The following is a 24,248-nucleotide window of genomic DNA, read 5'->3' on the forward strand; positions in this document are numbered from 1 at the left end:
GGTTTTTAACAAAAAGGAAACGTTCAAATCTTAAAAACAGAAGCGATAGCTGACTCGAGCGAGTGATGTTCGACGGCGGACATCCATCTTTGTAATGTAGGCTACAAAATCTGCTTCAAAATCCCAGCGCTGCCGTCATCGTGTAAAGCCCGCCCCAACGTTTCTGATTGGTGCCGCGATTTCTGCGGACTGAAAATGGGTTTGAATGAGCTCTTTGCCAGACTAACTTTCAGAGAAAATCTAAATTTGCCGGAAGTTGTCTGGGTTTTCCCAGGCTAACATATCTTAGCAGAAAGTTGAAAAATGTTGCGTTTGCTTCACACAAGAGCAGCCATTTCTCCCTTTTTCCATGGAACGTTATGAAGTGATGCAATTACGCGATGGGATAGCTCACAGCTGAAGTTATTGCAGAGGCCAGACAGACTCAAGGAGACGATTGACATCTCACAAAAGAATGAAATGCCACAGTCATGTTAAAAATCATCCACAAACATTATTAGATAGATTGGCATGACGACAAGTTCTATGATTCCGCTTATTCACTGTATCATAAATCTACGCCTTTGTTATTGTAAGACGTCAGCGACCCCTAGCGGCGAAAAAAAAACAACATATTGTAGCTTTAACCTCTCTTGTAGCAACTTCAATGCAGAATCATGTGCATCATGCTGTGTTTAGTTATAACAGCTAGAAGTATCACATTCACAATCATTAACACCAAATTTAGCAGATAAGGAGTCATTTTATCCCTTAGCCATTTTCTATGAGTTTTTAATGAGGCTCAGAGAATTCCTACACTGCCATTATTGTAGGCAAACATGAATTAAAAGCCCAAGGTATGATTTGGCTTTTTTTTTTTTTTTTTTTTTTTAAAAACACTTCACCAGTTAATTACTCTTCGACAGTGATGCCATAGAAATAGCTTCAGAAATTCAAACTCAAAATTCTAAAGATGACTTCATGCTTGTTTCTCTGACCCATAAGGTCTATAGCAGTGGAAACAACTTATTAATGGTCATACAGATAAGAGTAAAACATAACAACAAAATGTTTTTCTTTGTAAAATAAAGGAAACAAACAGGAGGCACTTCTCATGTTTGTGTCTGTTTTGATCTTCTGCTTTCAGTATTAGTCACATGTCTTTTGTTTTCCCACCACTCATCTGTTACCATGCCAACCATCATTAGTCTATCCAGAGAATGTCTAATTGAAGTTACTTCCGGTTTCTGGACTGGCTGCAGTAACACGTCTCTGTCCATGCGGGGGCGCTCGCGGTCGAGTGCAGAATGAATGGGAGTCAATGGGGTTTCACCCCCAGAAATCCACTTTTCTCAATTTGAAAGTTGCATTCAAAAGGGAGGGCTAAGATAATACACTCAGCTTAAAATTGCATTTTTAAGTTCACTTATCTGTTCTAAAATTCTGTTAAAAAACGTGATGACGTCACACAATAGCAGAATGCTAGCATGTTCCGGCCAACAATGGCCTAACCTGTAAGACATCGAAAGGACATAAGTACTCGTTCATTCGACTTTTGGCCTATAATCTATATTGAACTTGCGGAATCAACAATAAAATCTATGTTGATTTAACGACAAGCGGGAGAAAGAGACACATTTAGCCATTTAGCCCCATAGACTCCCATTCATTCTGCGCTCGCCGTGATCACCTCCAGTGGAATTCTAATGGAACTGCAACCAAGATGATACACAATAGGGCTAATAGGAAGTGCCAAGGGTCTCCGTTAGATGGGCTCTGGTTAGGGGTGCACGATATATCGAATCAATATCGTTATCGCGATATCACGTTGCTCGATATCAATATCGAAAGTGTCGCGATATTTATGCAATATTTTGTTTATGATGCGTCTGTTCCGACATGCACCGTTGCATTTCCCCCCGAATCATTTCCTGATTCTCCTTCTCCATAAACAATATTAAATCAAGAGAGGTTTAACTTTTCATGCTACAGATTTCCCACAGTGGTCAGAAAGAACAGGAGAGACACTTTGTTTTTCTCAATATAAAGTCGCTACTCGCTCCAAAGCTAACCGCCGTCACTCTCTCACTTCTCCCTTGCTCTCCTACCACACAGTCCCACACACACACACACTTGCCCCGGCTCGACGCGCACACCAGCGCACAAGTAGCCTATAAACATCAGGCCACGGTCCACCTGGCAACTTCATGCGTTTTCACTGATCGGATAGCTATCTGATTTATCAAAATACGATCTTCAATTCCCGCGCTATATGCAGATTTAATGGAGTGCACGTCACCGTCACGTCAACAGTTATGAGCTGCGTTTTATGATCATCAGGTAAAATAAGATCAGTTCGTTTATTTACTTTTAATGAAGATAACTGTGAAAAGCGTCTACGACTTACTTTCACTTTGATTTGCGATAGTTTGCGCGTTGGCTTGATGAAAAGGAAATGTTTAACAGCTGCTTATCTGCGGTGATGCGTGTTGCAGTCGCGCGCGTCGTCATATCTGGCCATAACATGACAAGCCTGTAACGTTCTCATTTTTAGCGTTTTTGGAAGGAGTACATTTTACATATGTGGTTTATTGAATAACGAGATGCATTTACATTTGTCCAGTTTCAACTGAAATGCGGCCCAGACCGCCTCCTGAAGTGGTTTGAGCGATTAGATTCAAATACGTCACGAATGCGTTTCACAGGGCATTTACACCTGGTCTTTTCACGATCAGATAGCTATTCGGTCAAAGAAAACGCATATAGTGGGGTTTATGTTGCATAGTGTGTTCTGTAGACTTGCTATTTATTTATTATCTTTTACAGTGTAGTGTACACAACTAACATGTCCTGTTCTGTTGACATATTATTTAGGCCTATTTATTAATGCTGTACCAGTCCAATATGACTAGCAGTTGAAATAAATCTTATGTTGTAAGAAAACTTGTTTTATTTATTAATCTTTTTGATGCGTTTTCCAATAACTTTTTAAAAATATCGAAATTAATATCGATATCGCAATATTCATTATCGATATCGCAATATCACATTTTTGTCAATATCGTGCACCCCTAGCTCTGGTCCTGTGTTTTGTTAATTACCTTCATCTGTGTCACCTGGTTTATGTTCATCAGTATTTAGTTCCCTCTGTTCATTCAGTCTTGGTCGGTTGTTAATCTTGTATGGTTGTGTTAAGTGTGCGTTACCTACCTGCCTGAATCTACCTGTTTTTACCTGCCTGTTATTCATATTAGTAAATTGTTGCAATTGGAGCCTTTTGACTTTGAGTCCTTCTTCAACCCACACCACACCTGTGACAGAACTTGAGGAGTCTCGGTCTCTGTGAACTGTTTTCTGGAGGGCGTCACAAAAATTAACCGAAACTCAGCTCAGGCCTAAACTAGTCTAACAGACTTGATAACTATGTCTAAAAAACTTACATAAAATTAAAATTATACATTTTATTTATTTGACTTTAAATGCATTACGTATATAAGTCACTCTGGAATTTAAAGCAGCACTATGCAACTTTTCAACTTTTTCAACCTTTATAATAGTTTTACAAAACACTTGAGATGGTACATCGACTTAAAATAGGTTGAATGACAGGTCTGCCATAGCTTGACAGTGTTTGTATCGCTTTTACTGGCACTCTGTAACTTCGAGATGTGGGTAGGAACCCGAGCACAAAAAGAACTACAAAATTCGACTGCTTTACGGCATATTTCACTTCCTCAAATTCCGACGCTAGAGCCCAACGAGCATTTTTCCCCTCTGTATGTTGTCATGGCTGAAGCAGCAAGTAAAACCAAGACGGCAAAGGTTTTGTCGGAGGACAGTAGAAAGAGAAAAAGGGAGAGTGGCAAAATAAAAGGCTGGACGAGGATCAAAATTTGGTCCAGCTTTAGCTCGCTGGCGTGAGCCAAAGGAGCCAAAATGAGGGAACGAAAGATTTTTTTATACTAATACTGTTTTAAAAACATTAATTTGTAATACTACTCCACAAAAACGTAAATAAGTCCCCCGACTCCGGTGCGGTGCATCAATCTTCCCCTGGCTAGCAAACGTGAAGTGCGTCAGAAACAGAACGCGCATGATCAGTTTACTGTTGGTAATGTGTTATGTAGCTTCGTCCCTCGCTGCATCCAATGTAGACTGCATTGCGTTCTTTTGAGGGCGCTTAACACACTCAAGCATTAACGTTACTATCAGTGTTGTAGTCGAGACCACCTCACTCAAGTCCGAGTCGAGACCGAGACCAGAGAGAGTCGAGTCCGAGTCAAGCAGTGTTGTAGTCGAGACCACCTCACTCGAGTCCGAGTCAACACCGAGACCAGAGAGGGTCGAGTCCGAGTCAAGACCGAGACCAGAGACGGTCGAGTCCGAGTCGAGTGTGAGGGTTCGGACCAGTGAGGGTTGATTACCTAATTTACTTTTATTTACTTAGAGAATTTTTTTTTTTTACTGAATTTACTTAGAGTTTAAAAAATATGATCAGTTTAGGGTAAAAAGGCCACATAGTAGGTGGTGTTAAAAGTAATTTTATTACAATTTGTCATGTGCAGTTGCGCACTAGAAAATCACCAATCACTGGGCGTGTCAATCAATTTAAAGAAATATTTTATTAACATACATTAATAATCATGAAAAATATTTTTAATTGAACTCGAGTGGACTCGGGAATAAGTCCGAGTCCTAAAAAAAAAATGTTCGAGTACGAGTCAATTCCGAGTCCAAATGGACACGAGTCCATGACAAGAACAAGACCATTAAAATATGGTCTCGAGACCGAGTCCGAGACGAGTCTGAAGCTGTGTCTGAAACCGCTCACTCGTTCACTCATTCACTAATCCCTATATAGTGTATGGCATTTGAGTGCACTATATCTGCAAGGAGTGAAGGAGATGAAGTGAGTGAATTCGGACGCTGACGTTTACACTGTGCGTCGGAGAGTTGGAGCTGTCGCAGAAAAGGCTTCGTCACGCATACTGATAACTCCTTTTATCTTACATTACCTACTTTATAAAATAATATTAACAACAATAACAATCATAATGACTTTATTTTGTAATTATACCTCCGTGCCAGCTTTGTAGTTTCATCGACTGAAATTGTACATTAACTCTCACGTTCACAGATGACGTGTCGTCGAGCGCCCTCCGGCGACCGTTATTATGTTCAAAACGACGATTAACGGACATTTTTCAAATCCTCCACTGGATGTAATGTAATCTCTGGTTTAAACTTGCTCGCGCCGAACTTTCATGCGCGCTCAGTTCTCTCCGCATTGGATTGTGGGAAATAGGGCTTCAGCGAGTGTACATCGAATGTACACTCGAATTCAGAGAGGATTGTGGGTAAAAGTAGTGAATGAATGTAGGGAATGATGTCGTTCACTCAGAATTCGGACACCACTACAAAATGGCCGACACCCGATATAGTGCACTATTTAGTGGATAGGGAGCGATTTCAGACACAGCTTGAGTCTCGAGTACTACAACACTGGAGTCAAGACCGAGTTCGAGTCCAGTCCGAGACCAGAGACGGTCGAGTCCGAGTCGAGACAGAGACCAGTGAGGGTTGATTAGGTAATTTACTTTTATTTACTTAGAGAAATCCTTTTTTTTTTTTTTTACTGAATTTACTTAGAGTTTAAAAAATATGATCAGTTTAGGGTAAAAAGGCCACATAGTAGGTGGTGTTAAAAGTAATTTTATTACAATTTGTCATGCGCAGTTGCGCACTAGAAAATCACCAATCACTGGGCGTGTCAATCAATTTAAAGAAATGTTTTATTAACATACATTAATAATCATGAAAAATATTTTGAATTGAACTCGAGTGGACTCGGGAATAAGTCCGAGTCCTAAAAAAAAAAATGTTCAAGTACGAGTAAATTCCGAGTCCAAATGCACACGAGTCCATGACAAGACCAAGACCATTAAAATATGGTCTCGAGACCGAGTCCGAGACGAGTCCGAGTCTCGAGTACTACAACACTGGTTACTATAAAGACGATGGCTTGTAAATGTGAACTACACGATCTTTTGACATTTGAAAAAAATAAAGCCCATGAAGCTATATTCATAATGCTGAAATATACGCCAATGTACCAGCGATAAAGACATTTCACACGCAACACTGGAGTCTGCACAAGATGTGAGAACTCCTTCCTTCTGCAGAGTTCGGGGGTATCGCTTGTCAACAAATGCACGCGTGTATTCCCTAGTGTAACCATGACAAATTTTACGACAGTAGTAGAAGAAAATACTGTTTCCCAACTGTAGGGGGACCCCGAGAGCAAATTTTCAAAAATGTCTGTTGCTGTAAGTGGCTGCAGGCGACTTACAGCCAATAAAATAAGGTTTAGCAAATTATTTCATGGACCCCCAGGCTATTGGTCATAGAGACCACATTAAGAACCCCTGTTCCAGTGTACGCGTAAAAAAACGAAGTATACATTGGGCGTAGGTCAGCCAGGACGAGACTTATGGCGCTGGATCTAAAAGGAGACTGTATTGCAGTAGGGGATTGTTGGATTGTGGAATCATACTCATTGTGTCATTCTGTTCACAAGGGATTAAACAATGCCAAATGTCAGGGAATCCCTGCTGGGTTAAGCTGCACAAAATATGTCCTGTTATACGAAGAATAAAATGGGGAAATCAAAGGCTCCTCGGACTTCTGCTAGCATCTCCTGTCGTTTTTCAGATATGGAGTCTTCAATCATACAGGGTTAGAAAGGTTCATCTGGAGGTAGGGAATCTCTGTTTGTTGATGTCAAAAACATAATATTAGACATAATAAGTGCAGTAGAAAAGATGTGCCCTGGTAGTTTAGGCTGATTTGTCAAGGATGGCCACCGCTGTCTTTCTTCAATGCTAATTGCTTTGACAACAGACAGGTCTCTATAGTGATATGAAGTGAGGTGAAGCTTTTGTGGAAAACAGCCTTACTAAAAACATGGCTGGTGCTTTAGGAAGCTGTTAATTCGTACCATGTTCTTTACGGTGTGAAACATGACTCAAGAATATCTTGGCTCAGCGCTGGGGCATGGCTTGTGTGATTACAGTCCCAGAAACAAGCCCCCTTGCTTTATGGACTTTGGCATTTACTCTGTGACTTTTGAAAATGAACATACTTGGGTTGTAATTCTTTTTCTACACCATTATTATTCTCTCTTGTTTAGCTGCAGGAACTTAACTTGATTATTTACACACGAATGTACTCTTAAAAAAATAAATAATCATGAATCAGTCAACAATTGCATTAATGTTGATGAATTTACAAGTGCCTTGAAGGAAAGATTGAATGTCGTGTAACAAGATGAAACTGCATCAGTTTAAGATCTTTTAACCACAGAAATTGACTATATTAAAAATATAAGACAGTATAGGATGAGGACATGGAAGTAGAAATTACTTCCATGTCTTTCTGTATTTTAATCACTCCCACTGGCAGTTCTAACACTGGTTCATAAATGTGGATGATGCAAGGCAAAATATCTAAACATCCTTAAGTGAAGATAGATTTACAAGAGAAAATTGTTCATTTCTAGAACATATAAGTAGTCTTATTTAATATAATAAAATATTAGTAATAATTAAAAAAAAAAAGAAGATATTTCACAGTCTAGGAATGTGCCATCTTCTAATGCATTTTATAGTGAGAGAAAACTTTCTCACTTTTTTTTTTGTGATGCCCTCCTGCTGTTTAAACTTGAGAAAGCGGGAGCTGATTTACTGTGTGTGTAGTGTGGTTGTTCAGAGATTAAATGAGATCGTATGCAGGGTATTTAGAGTCTAATCTATACTGTTTCAGGTAAAGGACATTTCTGTGAGATTTGTTACTGACGTTCCGATTATCCCCACAGATTTAGTCTTACCTTGTGACAAGAGATGAAAATTAGTTTTGGAGGTATGAGCTCTAAAAGCTGTCCGGTAAATCTGAATTTATCTCAAGTGCATGAATATAATATAGACTAGGAGTGGAGAATACTAAGATTTACCTGATCTTCATTCATCAGCTTCCGTTACAATTTCTGAAAAGTCTCTTCTCTGATTCGTTTTTTTTTGTCTAATGTAAATTAATGTAAAAATTTAACTTAAAGGTTAATGGAGAGGCATTTAGCTTACACAACCTACTCCATAATACTAATATAGTTTTTTTCATACATTATTTGTTAAAAAATAAATGTTCCTTTATGAAATTAAACATTTTCATATAGCTTCGGAATACAATAATCATTAACTTTACAGAACAGAAAGCATATTTTATGTATTTTTGTGTTGTTTGAATAGTATTGTTTATAATCTTCTTTTCAGACCATTAGTCAAAAAATCATTGGTAAATACAAGATGTTAAAATCACCATGAACTCAAAATTGACAAGTCAACTATCGAATGAATTCCACATGGACAAAATGAAATCCAGTCCTAAAGTCCCTGCTATCTCACTGAAAAGTATGTCAAAACAGGGTAAAAAAGACTATCACAAATTCCATTTCATGCTGACTTTATGCAGGTCAATGGGCGAATTGACCATATTTTATTTTATTTTTATTTATTTTTTAATTTTTTTTACTCCTGGTTGTGCGAACATCTGATTTAATGTGATCATTTTACATTCACTTGCACTACCTGTAAACTGTAATAGCACCATAAATTGTCCACTGGTTTCACTGTTGGGCAGTGTCACTTTAGAAAGAATAATTCAAATATTATTATATCAATTTGCTATTATTTCTTTGCCCCCTGTTGTTTCAAAGAATAGTGCATTGGTGAACATGTCAAGAATAAACCTCACGTTCGTTTGGGGTGGGACCGTGGGGCACATGCACTCTCCCTTCTTTGATAATGCAAGTATGGATATTTATGTAAATATGCTGGTCTATTTTTAAAAGTTGTACTATTTTTATCTTGACATGGTGTCTCAAAAATGTCCCCCTATTGCCTTGAGATGCCTTCGGGCAACAATCTTCAGTCTCGTGGCAGTCTTGTGCTTGGCTTTATATAGCACTATCACACAAGAGACCTGACTTACAATTGATTCCAAAAGAATTTGATGCTGGTGTGCTGTTAATCTGATAGTGCAGCTTTAAAAAGCATTATAAATATGTAGTACAGAGTACAGACTGTGTCTTTTTTTTTGTATTAGTTTTCACTACTGAAATATAATGAAGCATGAATATACAATATAATATGAAGTATCATATATAGTGTACATTTTATATTCAGCAAACTTTTGCTGCTTACTATTCCTCAAATTGCTTCACACTTTTAATGTGTTTCACACTTTTATGTCTATTCTATAATTTTTTTGTGCGATTGTGACTTAATTTCTCCTTCCTGATGCTCAAACAGCAGATAAATAATCTCTATCCAACAATCTTTACATGTTCCCACGTTTGCTTCCCACACACAATTTAGCTTTACTTCACATAAAAGTGTTGATTGTCTTAGAAGAATTTAAAGCGTAAATCATTCACTTTCATTATATCATAAAGAGCAGCCTGGGTATTCTACCTCTATTTTATTTATTTATTCATTTATTTATTTGTTTGTTTGTTTGTTTTTGACAAAGAAATTGATATGGAACTGAATTAACACAAGGCTGAGTTAAAGGAGCTGTATGTAAGAAATTAATTTAAAATAATCATAAAATGGCCCTAAAATGTCACTAGAAAATAAGAAATCATGCTCATTTAAAATACGTATATCACAGACAACAATAGTCCAGCCAGGATATTGTCATTCAAAAAGTGAAGTTGCAGCCCTCAACTGATGTTGATGTTGTCATGTTGTGTTTTGGTCAGATGTTCCACCCTTAACCCATCTACCAATCACGGAGTCAGTGTTGCAGGATCCAGGTTGCCAGCTTTGCTCTAGTTACTACAGCTGCAGATACAAAGTGTTGGATAAATATCTGGCAACCTCGAGTCAGGGGAGAGGGGGAGGGGATACACCACTCTACAGTAATTTGAAGGTGATTGCAGTACCAGTTTTGGCCACAATCTTACATACGGCTCCTTTAAGATCAAAACATCAAATGCAGTTAGAAGATGCATAATCATGTACAGTATGCATACTGGCAGACATTGCATTTAAGGTATACATTTTATTATTGTGTAAACCTTTCTCATTACGTGATAAAATCCAAATCTAAAAACCTCCATTTTGTTGTTCTCTTCCGGCTTCAAGAACTTTAACATATTTGTAGCCCACTTACGCAGGGTGAAAACTGTCACACCATGAAATGAGGCAAGGGAAGGTGTGATTTGTTTGCTAGGGATTTTGTGATCATTTTAATCTCTCAAATCTCCTTATTAACTAGCTTTGAACTAGCTTTTCTCATTAATTTGAGAGGACTTGTGGGTCTGAGTGGGCAAACATGTTATGATTAGCCTGTTTTAGTAACAAATTATTTCAGTCAGTAGAATTCAGACCAAACTTCCCATTTTTTATTATCATAAATTTTGAATTACATTCTATTATCATTAATTTAAAAATTTAGAGCGGTCTAAGCATAAAGCCTTGGGGAACACCACGTCAAATGAGGATTTACTGGAAACACATCTAGTGACATACAGACAAATGATCTCAGGCAGGCCCGGATTGGCTAATCGGGAGCACCGGTCTGTTTTATTGGCTAGGAGGGCCAGCGTTGTCACGGCACTGGGTGAATGTTTTCCCTAATAGGCTCCAGTCACAGCGCAGCCCCACTATTTTTATTATTATTTTCTCGCAGCCCCACAAAAAAAAAAGGTCAGTTGCTAGAGATGTGCGAACAAAAAAAAAAAGAGATACGAAACATAGACAATAGTAGCGCTTACGAGTCAGGGCCGTACCCACCACCATATCGCAACGAGATCCGACCTCATCATCAGCACCATACAGTAGATCAGCATTCAAACGCCGCTCGTCGGCAATGGCAAAATATTTGAGATGACCGGTCAAAGCAGGATTTATTTCCAGCGCGAGCCACGCACCACGAATCCCAACGCGACGCTTCCCAAGATAATAAGATGCAAGTGGCTAAACTAAACAGCTGTTTTACGATAGAAGTTTTAAACGACCGACATTAATCAGATTGCAAAGCCTATCAATCAAAGCTCAACTTCGGGAAGGGGAGATTTACAGGTAAAGATAAAGAGACTGAGAGAAGAAGAACGAGAGAAGGAGAAGCAGGAAGAGCATTTGCCTATTGCATACTGTGCCCAGAATGAGAATAACTTTATTACAATGGATTCCTATTTAACACAGATGTGAGGTCACCGAGGTTCGGACCTCGGCCATTTTTTTATATTCAAAAATAAAATTTCATGCTCTTTGAATGATTAATTAGGCATGTTTAAACCACCTCACATGAGTGTTTCCAATTCATGTTGCTGTGAGAAGCTAGCGCAGTGAACAGCGCGTTGTGAATGAGAGCGTGAGTGCAGCATCCGTGTTGCCAGATCCACCTAATGGAAAGGTGCAGTAATCTCCTGGACCTGTTTTTCTGATTTAACGTGACGCTTTAAAAAGTTATTAAAGTGTAAAGTTGCATGTTAGGGTTAGTGATATATTCATCTTATTTCCAAAACACAAGCTATTAACTAATTTCGGATTATTATTATTATTTTTTTTTCTTTTGTTTTGCTTGTTTTTCGCAGCATTATCTGGCAACACCTTACTGTCAGCGTTAATAAAAAATAAAAAAAAAGCTTATAGACAAACTGTAATTGTATAAAGCTACCACATTCGGTAAGACAAACGCAATGATCATCGTGATTTTCTGTAAGAAATGTAGGCTATAACACTATCAAAAACAATAGCATTATACAGATCTGTATGTTACAGAATGAAATTTGCCAAATAACCTTACTGGCCAGCTGCAGAGGCTCATGCTGTTTAGTTAAGATTTCACAAAGTCATTATAAATACAATTATTAAAGCAGTGTTTCTCAGCTAGCAATCTATTCAACCAGAATATTTGTGTTTATTCTGTGTGACTTGGAGAAATATAAGACTTTGCTAGACCTACTTTTACTCTATATTTCTTTGCACAAAACTTTCAAAAAAAAAAAAAAATTCCCGGGGGAGCATACCCTGCTATTGCACTGAATAGAAAATAATATTTTTGAAAAATACAATGAATTACAAGGCTGTACAGAACACTATTGCTTATATACTGAGGTTTTAATTACATTATTTTAATATAGTCAGTCGGGAACTAAAGTGGGCCGGTCTAAGGCATGAAACTCCAGGGCTGAAAATGAGTCCCAATCCGGCCCTGATCTCAGGTTATTTCAGTTTAGGATATTAGCAGGATTAGGTTGAAACTTTGGGCAATTTTTGCTTTAATAACAGGTTACTTCCAATAAACTTCAGGGACTAAGGGGTCTTGATTGTATCACCCCTTGAATGTTAAAAATAACACTTCCTGTCCATATGAACCCAGTGAAAGCTTGACCTTGTAATGTGTGTGTTGTGTGTGTGTGTACTCACTGTTGTCTCTGGACTTAATTTCTACGCCTCCAGATCATTGTGCTGATGTCAGCGCTCATCAGCATTAGAAGAGTGTGTGAATGGTAAAAGGAAATGTGAAATAGAGTTGCATTTCAATATCTCTCTTGAATAAAAATAGATTATTCTATTTAAAAATAGCCTCTTTCAACAATCTAATCAGTAACTGGTGAATACTATCAAGTTTTATAAGCCGTTTCACTGGAAAATCATCACTATATGGATGTCAGTTATAATTTCTGTTTCATATCAACTTTAATAAATGATCTGGTAATAGGGCTGCATGGAAAATGAGGGAGAATGCTAAATTAATATATATTTTTTTAATTATTTAATCAAAATTTGGTTTGTAGTATAATAATGTCAGTTCAACAGATTTGTTGGAGACAGTCAAGTAGGTCAAGGTCCTTAAAGGATTAGTTCACTTTTGAAAAAACTTTTGCTGATAATTTACTCACCCCCATGTCATTCAAGATGTCCATGTCTTTCTTTCCTCAGTCAAAATTTTTACATTTTACATTTGTATAATGCTATTGTTTTTGATACATTTTAAGTTACATTTTAAGTTGTATCTAAAAACTGTTTAGCGTATAATGCTAGTAATGGGGGCATTAACTAAGCAAAAAGAAATCGCTAGTTTATAGCACTAACAAGGCTCAAAATAGCCCCACACTAACGCAGTAACATAATGAGGCTCCATACATGCAAAATGAAGCATTGAGAACTTTGTAAGTGTAAAGACCGTTTAATAAGAAGATACTTTATGAAGACAGTTCACTTCATGTATACAGACTGGAGGAGCCATCTTAAAAAATAGTCTCGATAAGTCGATCCCCGAACGCCGTCAGAAGTTTGCTGAACTTCATACAATTCAGATCACTCAGCACGACGATCGTGGTTTGACTTCATAAAGAATCTTCTTATTAAACGGTCTGTACACTTATCTTCTTATTAAACGGTCTGTACACTTAGTGATATAAACTAGCGATTTCTTTTTACTTCGTCAATGCCCCCATTACTAGCATTATACGCTAAACAGTTTTTAGAGATAAAACTCTTTACATTCAATTATCATGAAAACAAATCTCAGAGAACAGCTGAGTATGTACCGATGTTTTATTAGACCAAAGGTTCATTGTTTGCCGGAGTTCTCCTTTAAGACTTCTTACGACAATTCACCATGACGTCAAAACAATAAAAGACGTTCTTCCGGGTGGCAAAAGCCGAAGCGTCCCTATGGCAACACTAGTAAATTGCATGGAGGGAGACACACCGCCGGCAGAAGCCTAATCTACATTTCAACAGTTGATTCAAGAACAGACGTGGTGCAAATTCAGACATAGTTAACATGATCATTAAAGATTAGATTCTTTGATCTAGAGAAGTGCACTCCCAACACACTAGACCGCGGCGCGGGACTAGATCTTATAGCCGAGTACGGGCGGTAATGCACTCTGTGTGTGCGGATTGCAGGAGAATAAAACGATTCGCGGGACTCCCGCAAACTAGAAATATCTATGAATAAAGCAAATAAAAACGAATACATTTGTATTCATCTGTTGCAGAAAAGCAACAAGAACAACTAAAACAAAATAGAAATGACTTACATGGCAGAGTTTCATTTTATAACGTGACTGCAGCGATGACATATGTGTTGATTTATTGAACGCATTGGCCAATCAGAAGCATTTACGATGAAGAAGCATTTACTCACCGCTCAAAAGAAAGTAACATAGAAAGTAATAGAAATAACTAAGTTAGTTGAGAACGTCAGTTATATAACGACCCATGTATTAAAATGGTTGGGTTTAAATCGGGCTCAGGCTCATAATTAGTAGATGACATGCACTTTTGACGACGTCCACTCGCTTTAACCTCCTCACCCACAGGTTCTGCTGGATAGATTTACTTTTTTCTGAAGGAAATCGATAAAAAAAAACTAGGCTACACCTTTTGCTGTATAGCCTATCTGGTGGCGCAACCCCAAACACAACATATTTTCGCCATAGATTCAACTTTGATCAACAAAAATTGATTTTAACTGTGTAACTGTTCAGTTGACGGCTGGATCTCTTCAGTTAGTCAATGGAAGCCGCTCGCGTTCTGCCACCCGGAAGTATCGCGGTGCCTATTGTTTACAAACATTCTGAAATGCCCTATAGTTTCTAACAAATCTAATAGTTTAGATTTCTAATAGTATAGACTTTAAAGGGCATCCTATTTGTGGAAAAAAGCCTTTTACGCAGCAGAAGGTTCCACTGTGATCAGGGACGTTGGAACTATTTTGTGAGAGGGGGGGCGGGATTCCCGGTAAGGGGGGGGGGGCTGTCAGAATTACGCACCGTTTCAAAATATTGGTATTAAATCCATTTTCTGAGAATTTATCAGTCAACTTGTTGATTAAAACGATTGATTAAAATGAAATACAATTGATAAAAAAAGAAATTCTTTTAAAAAACATAATAAGTCAGAATTACTGTGGGCTATGTCTGACCCATTCCAAATGTTTTCCGATATGGTGACTTGATGGACCGCTCCTTGATCCATCAGTGCTTGAGTCACCATATATCGGAAAATAAAACGTTTTAAACATGAATAAAACATATCCTGTTAAGCAGAGCATTAATTTAGTTCGTTTAAATAAGAGATCTAGCGCTAAAATGTTTTGTTTTTGAAATCAAGAGGAACGCTTGTTGCCGCTGCTGTCAGTTGTAGGCTATGTTCTCTGTGGCGCGCAGTCTTCACTCGGACGCGCACTTTAATCGCCTTTACGTCGGAGACTCTATTCATTCCGGTAAAAATCACAAAATAAATGTATCCTATGCTTGATATTGACTGTAACCACAGATGGACATATTCTGTTTTGATGAGAGAGAAAAAAACTGTACCTAGTGCGGATTAGAACCCGTAACCTCTGGCACTCTGGGCAAAAGAGCTACCACTAGACCATTAAAACGGTCAAATGAAGTCTGGCGGATCGACGTATTTATTTATGGGTTGAATAGAAAGGCTGCACAGTTTGACAAGTTTGTACCCAGCACTTCCGAATGTGTCTCTGTGCCCAGCAAATTTCAAACTGACGCCCGTGCTTAGGTGAATTTAGGGGGCGGCCGAAGGAGGGGGGGCGGCCGCCCCTCCCGCCCCCCCTGTTCCAACGTCTATGACTGTGATACATGTATAGACAACAAAATGAGTAAACCCAATCTAGAACAATTAAACAGATTATACCCCACCATTATACAGTATAATGGGAAAGGGTCCTTTTCTCCAGCTGTCAGCCACTGTGTGTGCATATAATTACCTGTGTATGTATGTAAGCAGATCCCGTTAATGTATTTGATCCTGAGTGGCAAGGTCACTAGTGATGAGGACTGAAGGTGAGGAGCTGCGAGAGAGATGGAGGCAGAAACCTGAGGCTCAATCGATCTAAGCTATTTTAAAAGATTAGAAAATTAGCTAATGTTGAAGCCAGAACAGCGAGACAGGACTTTTCTTTGCGAGACATTATCATCTTTGTGTGTGTGTGTGTGTGTGATGCTTTTGTTTGTGCGGAAACTGCTGTGGTGTAGAATCTGGAGATATACTTGCTGTTGTTCTGTTGCTATTTTCACAACACATTTGTAATTACTTTTCTGTTCATGAAATTAAGCAACATCATGATGGGTTGAATGCACTTTTTATTTTGGATTATAGGTTTCCTAAAGGGCTTGAATGTAGACTAAATTCAAAATCTTAAAGAGGAATATTTTACCCTAAAATGTAAGTACTAAAAGTCAAGTTAAGTCAAATGTAGCTTCAAAAAGCACTTTTTTAAAAAAAATCTAGCTTTACAGAAAATCATGAGGTTCTTAATGCCTTATAGTCACATTTAGCAGATTAGAGCTGGAGATAACAAACATAGTTCACATTTGGCGACAATATTTGAAATCAAGCAGCTGAGATTTTATTTATAGTATATCAAAGAATTTTTTACATTTCTTTGAATTAAAATGATGTAAATTCCACCTGTTATGCCAATTCAAATACCTGTTCAGCATCCTGTGAAATCAATGAATTAAAAGTGAGCCAATTGTTAAATTCATCCAATTCTTGCATGTTAGGGTATTTTACATTAAATTGTAATAGAGTATAATTTAGTTTTTTTTTTTTCCCCTGAATGGATATTAATATGTGAGTGTGTGCGAGCATAGAGTGGTCACAGTGTTCGAGTCTGTAGTACTTTGTAGATTAAAGCAGGTCTGATTGCAATCAGTCACTATGATGAGGCTTGTGAAAGGCTAATTATCATAATGACTAAATTTGCTCTGTCAATGTTCATTCAGCAGCCTGTGCTCATAATCAAAACCTTTCCAATTCTGTTTTGTTGGCCCTCATACCACCCCCAAGGTGACCTTGACACACACACACACACGCAAAAACTATAGTACGCTTAACCTCCTTAGTCAACGTGAAATTGACCCCATTTAATTACTTTGGTGTCAGTATTGTTTCTCTATTTTTCAAGATTTTCTCATTTGGCTGATATCATACAATAGCAGAAGCAACAATTACAAGGACAGAAATTAATTTCACAGTCTGCAGTAGGATTTAATTTAAAGGTTAAGTTGACATCAAAAAGAAAATTCTATCATCATTTACTCACCCTCAAGTTCTTTCAAACCTGTATAAATGTATTTCTTTTGCTGAACACACAAAAAACATATTATGGAGAATCTCTGGAACTAAACAGTTAATGGACCTCATTGTCTTTCCTACCGACATTTAAATGAGGAATATTGTATATGTTCCCGGAAGAAAACTCAAGAGTATCATCAAGGCCTTTCAGCGAGGTAAAAAGAGTGCTTAGTGATAGAGGGAATAACTGTTGTGAATAAAGTGCTGCCTCTCCCTTATAGAGCATCACAGTCCCGCCCACAGCCCGAGAGAGCGCTGGTGCCGGAAGTAAATTTCCCATTCATTTCTCCCATTGACATTTTGTAAAATCCATATCTAAAGAGTATTAGAGCATGTCTGAGGATAACCAGCTATGACTCATAAGCATACAACATATCATTTTGAGTGAAAAAACGAAGAGAAAATCCAAAAAAGTCAAGGGTTCAAGCCTGTGTACATATTTTCATTTCCGAGCAAAGGAACTACTCCTCCCATAAACCACCGCGCCTTACTGAAGTCGTCTGAAAGCCACCGTGAAAGAGCCTTTTGAGTGATTTCCAAATCTGACGACGGCGGCGTGAACTTTTTCCTCCAATGAATTTATAAAGAGAATGTGCAGGGAAAGCATCTGGCTCGCTCATTGGCTGTGTTGCGGCTACTGTACATCCAATGGCGCGGGGACGTCTCAGAGGTGCGACCAATGAACTTAGCCCTACGTCATTCAGTCTTCACGTACCTTCGCGGGGTTTTAGACATGTGACATTGTAGATATCAACAATGTCTTTCTGACTAGTCGTAATTACATTTTGGATAGTTTGTATTATCATTTAAGATATCTGTAACGTTATTGTGACTAGTCGAAACAACAGATAGATTATGGCAACCCGTATAACATTTAAGAATTTTAACCTACTTGTCTCTATTTTCAAGCTACCGTTGTAAAGAATGATACTTTTAAACATAACCCTAAATCACCATAAGGTGTCGCCAGGCGACCGTCTTGATGAACGAGTCATGGATTCATTCGTCAAAATGCTGAATCATTCAATAATGAGAAAACACATTGCTTTGAGATGCGCGATGGTTTGCTGTGATCTTTGTCTAACTATTTTTTCTGCAGAAACAGAAAAAAAGTCAATATTGCATCTAAAATGTAAGTGACTTGTCTTGTGTGTGTGACTACGTTTGTTGCAGTGATAAGAGTTGCACCACTATTAAAGTCTAAGTTTTTTTTTTTTTTTTTTTTTTTTTTACAAAATATGCATACAACCCATATATTTTAGATTTATTATTTGCTTTAAATTAAATTAAGATTGTATTTTTTTTAATTGAACCTGAATGAATTTAAAATGAATGTGCTATATTTCAAATCATATATTTGTTTTTCTTAAAATTTGAACTAACCTTAACTTTATTCTCAGCTGAATTATAAATAATTTATTTCTGTATAAAATAAAAAAAACACATTTGATTTTTCTTTTTTAATCAATGTAGAATGTGTAACTGAAAAATAAACAGATTAGGGCTCTGTTCGAGGACAAGAAGTTAAAAACCAATGTGACATGATGAATGTCCAAAAGATGGCAGACTGAGAGAGAGAGAGAGAGAGATTTTGGTTGCTTGGCAGTTGTAAGTTACAGTTTGACAAGAGTTTATAGTTTGACACAAGCACAATGTTGTGTTATATTGCGAGTGTACACAAATATATATATTCCAGTTTGAATAATTTCCTGTATGAACAAAAGGACAGAGTACAGTATGTTTTTATGTCTCCATTGTTCAATCACGCCTCGCACAACCAGACATTATTGTTCTAATCAGATCAGGCAAGTATTATCCTGTCTTGTCCCTTAATATATATATATATATATATATCTGCGAGCAGCGAAGAAGGGCCAAAGCCGGTGGTACCGCCACCCCGTTAGGTAACTAAAGGCACCGGCTTGGGCCTTTAATCACTGCTCACAGCTATATTATTTTTCTTAATTTCTTTTTCTTTCAGAATTTAAAGGGCACCTATTATGGAAAATTTACTTTTACATGGTGTTTGAACATAAATGTGTGTTGGCAGTGTGTGAGCAAAACCACCTTGGAATGATAAAAATCCACCCAGTGTTTTTTTTTTACAATCTCAATAAATCATAAGCACTATCTCAGAACGAGCTGTTCTAAGATTCAGCGCTTTGTGACGTAGAATTGAGCAAGGGGTTTGATTGACAGTGTGGCTGTGGCCTAGACCCCGCCCTCGGTGATCTGTACACATCATCCTCCATTGTTTCAACGACAGCCGGTAATGTCTCTTGGAAACGTAAACGTTCTGTCGTGGGTTGTTGTGGTTTAAAAGTTAATCGTCAACTGTGGATCGTCGTCTACTGTTTGCGATCCACCGTCACCTCCAGTAACAGTTAAGTGTATTTTATGATTTTTGAGCAAATAGTCTTTTCAGTCAATGTCAGCCAATTCAACAACAAATGCGTCTAAAGTTGTTGTCGTCGTAGGATGTCTGTGTATATAATTTAAACCTTGTTTGTATAGTGTGTAACCACACGTTTATAAATATATATATATATTAAAAACTGCATATATGTTGTTGTTCTGTAAGTTAGCCATCTTCTCACATTTGCCACAGAAGCACTGTATGACAAGTAAACATGACGCCACAGGTCCCTGCATAAATGTAATTTCGCTTGTACGTAGCAAACTTTATCACAGAATGTGTATGTAGTTTCAAAATATTGCGCCAGCTTCAGTGTTTGTGTGTGTCTGTGTGTGTGTGTTGCACATCCGGACGTGATTACAACTCTATAAGTACATAAATGTATCAAATAACCATACCGACACGTACTGGTCCATTCTCATTTATGTTTATTCTGCCGGAGTCTCTTCGTACTATTTATATATTCCGATTCAAACGAACGCTGAATGACATTCAAAACAGCAGTTTCTCTCACTCTTTCAGTACCGACTGCCATAGGTATCAAGTTACGCCCTCATCCAAAGGCAGGGCGGGGATATGCAGCTCATTAGCATTTAAGGTGGTATAGTCCCCGAAACAGCTCATTTTTAAGCAGGCCCCAAAATTACATTTTCAAATGGTTATAATAAATTAACTATGGGGTATTTTGAGCTGAAACTTCACAAATACATTCTGGGGACACCCAGACCAATATTACATCTTGTAAAAAGGGGCATAATAGGTGCCCTTTAAAGTGTAGCTTATTAATGAACCTGTTTCATCCCATGAGGTTATGATGCTGTTTTTACTCAATGAGCTGCAAAAATCTGGAAATTGAGAATCACATTTTGTTTTTGTTTTTTAAACAGAGATCACGATTCTGAATAGACAGCTAAACAAACTAACTGAGAATTTACAAGAGGTTCTGACAAAATGTTAATTGCTGTGGTAAATTAAAAAAATTTAAAAATCATTCATTTGAATTCAAATTATTCGGTAATGCTTTCATTTACAGTACAGTACAGAACTTATGTGCACTTACCTAGAAAGTACTGGCTAATATAAGGTAAGTACATGGGTTAGGGGAAGGTTCAGAGTTAGTACCTAATTATTACCCAGTAATTGTAATTACTATAATAATTACATAGTATGTACATGGGTAACAGAACTGTAAAAGGAAGCGTTACTCATGACATCACTTGTTTCATTACTGGATGAATGAGTGATTTTGAATGAATTATTCAATGACAAATACATGTTTAACAGTCAAAACATGGTGTATAAATGTAGTGATACAATCTTTTATTTAAATCATCAAGTTACTTTCAAAAGATCAGTTTTTATATCTGAATTATAAACTTTCTTCTGTGATAATTTGAATTACTGTAACAAAGAAATAATGATACTGTTTGGTTGAAAATACTATTTGTAAAGCTTTTTCATACCTATAGTATACATTAAAACTGCTGTCTCTGGTTCAGTGGCAACGCCAAAGCAGATTTGAATGTTCGCTGTGATCGCACTCGTCAAAAATAGACCGAGCCGAATTACTGTCATTTAGGAATAGGATCGTGTGGGTGTTTGAATCTTGATTGCGATCTTTTAATGATTAATCGTGCAATTATATTGCGCAATGTTTTTGTGCTTAATTCTTATCACTTTCGTTGGCTATTGAGTGGATAAAAGATATAAATACCTCTCAGTTCCCTAAAAAAAATCGAATCAATTTAAACTGGAATGCCGTGCCTTTTAAATTTCCTCCCCAGACTCTGTCCCCCGCTTTACCCCCCATTCCACCCCTAAGTTTATGGTCATTGAATGGCTTTTTTCAGGTAGATGTAACATTAAGTGACATTGAATCTGTTTTATTGACGTCTTTTCATGGTCAGGACATTTTCACAAGACACAGTGAGGTCTCGGCACACATTAGGTGAGGTCAGAGGTCAAAATATACACTCTCTGTGAGGTTAGAGGTGACAACACACACTTTGTGAGGTTAGAGGTCAAAACACATATTCAGTAGGGTCTAAGGTGTAAACTTTGGAAATGTCAAAATACACTGTGAGCTTAGAACACAAATACAGGGGTTGGACAAAAAAACTGAAACACCTGGTTTTACTACACAATAATTTGTTAGAATTGTGAGGGCCTCATTTTGCATCCAAATACAGCACCAATTGACAGATAGAAGTCCTTCACAGTGACCAGAGGGATTATGAGCCGTTCCTCTTTCAGAACAGTGTCCAGGTCACTATATGATGCTGGTGGACTCGCTCCTCCAAAACACCTCAATAATATTCAGATCTGGTGACTGTCAGACCATGGGAGATGTTCAACGTCACTTTCATCTTCATCAAACCCTTCTGTCACAAGTCTTGCTGTGTGTGTTGGTGCATGATCATGTGGTTTGAGCGGTTTGAGCATCAGGTGCTCATGATCCTCCAGAAGGGTTTGGTAGTCCTCGGCAGTGTCGTGTCCATCAAATACAATCAGGATTGTCATGATATTGGAGCTCAAACCATCACTGATCCACCCGTGCTTCACTCTGAAGATTGGCCGCCAGGCATATAGATGTGAAACCTCCAACATTGGCCAGTGTTTCAGTTTCATTGTCCAACCCCTGTAGGAAGGTTATATTTCATAAGACGCAGTGACATCACAGAACACATTTGGTGAGGTCAGAGGTCAAAAAATACACTCAGTGAGGTTAAAAGTCAGAGCAGAGCACACTCTCTGTGAAATTAGAGGTAATAGAACACCCTTGATGTCAGAGGTGAAACTGCGCACTTGGTGATGTCAGAGGTCAAAACATATTCAACAGGGTCAGAAGTCACAAAATGTACTCTGAGGTTAGAGGTTAAAACACTCTCAGTCAGGTAAGAGATCAACACACTCTTTAAGGTGAGAGGTCAAACAATCTCTGTAAGGTCAGATGTCAGAATTCCATATAAAGGTAAAATGATGGGAATACATAATCACACAATTACATATGATCACTTACATAATCACAGATTGTAAGTGTAAATTCAATTTGCATTTGCAAGAGAAGATTTGTTGAGGTGTTTCAAGCGCATAAAAATGTTTTCAGCATTGCAGCATCGTTTGCAGCGTCTGTCTTTTAGCTGCGCTTACGGCACAATTTATTTCAATTAAATTCAGAAAGCTTTTTTTGGCATGACAAAAAAAATATACATATATACATTTTGTATTGCCAAAGCATTAAATCAACATATAAAATGATTTAGAGTAACTGAACATTTCAGTTTTGATATGAGTAACATCTCTATGAACCTAATTAAAACCTAACCTAATTTGAATGGCTACAGGAAGAAGGACCTGCCTTCTTCCTCACCTTGCAAAACTCAGTTAGTGAGTGACAGAATTGTGCAAAAACTGTATATTCACAGCTTAAGGAAAGACAGAATTGTACATATTGGGTTATTTTTTGGGAACTTTTTGCCCTACGTACACAAGAAGTCATTCAGACATTTGCAAAAGTTTTTTTTTTACACACATTTTGGTTTTAGCCAATCTGTTTTACGGTTCTTAAACTATTTTTTCGCTTGCTAATCGCTGTTCACAGGCTTGCAATGCTCTTGGTCGTATTTCACCAAACAAAAATGTGGTAAAACTGCAAGCATGGACAAATGTCCGAAGAATACAGATCATATTTATTTTGCGTTAGCATGAAGCTGCAATTTCATAATACATGAATTACAGTTATGAATAACATTGAAGTGCTGCTAATAGGGGTGGCACGGTTCACGAAACCGACGGTTCGGTTTGTATCACGGTTTTAGTGTCACGGTTTTCGGTTCTGTACGGTTCTTGTTATTTTTAATCTTTAATCGTTCTTTTAATCTTTAACACTTCAGAAATGTACTTCAGCATGTGATATATAGCTTAATTATCCACACTTTAGGATACAGTATAAAAAAAAATTATATTCATGCAATCATGCACAAACTGAATTTGACTCTTTGACTTTAAGCACATTTTGGGACTATCTCAGAGGAAAGCTAGGTGAGATTTTGACACAGCAAGAGAGAAGAAATTGACATGCTTTTCGTTTATTTGGCAAAAAAAAAGGAGAATGTGTATCACTATGTCTACAAGAACTTGTGCATTTTTATCACACAAATCTTATTTACACAAAGAAATTAACCTGCATTTATGAACTGACAACTTTTGTAGCTCTTACAAAAATTCTATCTTTTAAAAGAAAAAAAGAGGAACTACACTGTCTTTTATGAATAAGTCAATATACATGAAACCTCATTGCCTATAATATAATATAATTGCCACGGGCACGAGGTTACATTGCGCATGCGTCGAACCGTGAGACGCACACACGCTCCGAACCGAGACAAGCGAACCGAACGGTTCGGGTGTTTTTTCATGTACCGTGCCACCCCTAGCTGCTAACCATTTTTTCTTACGATTTAAACTCAATATACACCTTTACAAAGCTTCTCTTGCACTTGTGATTCTTTAAGGCATCATTTTACCTTTATGGTAGTCAAAAAAACACACTGGTGAGTTCAGAGCACACACTCACGAAGGTCAGAAGTCAAACACTCTGCAAGCTCTGTCCCAGCTTTGACTGTCAGTTGATGTGTTGTTAGTGTATGTGCCTCTATGGAGTCTGATGTCAG

The 24,248-nt window shown here is 37.7% G+C and overlaps 1 protein-coding gene across 4 annotated transcripts in view; it reads left to right on the plus strand.

The window, feature by feature from the left end:
* slc24a2a (solute carrier family 24 member 2a) overlaps positions 1-24,248 on the plus strand; it is a 105,902-nt gene that overhangs the window by 15,288 nt on the left and 66,366 nt on the right. The gene's annotated exons all lie outside the window — the stretch shown is intronic.

The sequence above is a fragment of the Pimephales promelas genome, chromosome 1 (genome assembly GCF_988280905.1).
Source record: "Pimephales promelas chromosome 1, fPimPro1.hap1.1, whole genome shotgun sequence".
Classification (NCBI taxonomy): domain Eukaryota; kingdom Metazoa; phylum Chordata; class Actinopteri; order Cypriniformes; family Leuciscidae; genus Pimephales; species Pimephales promelas.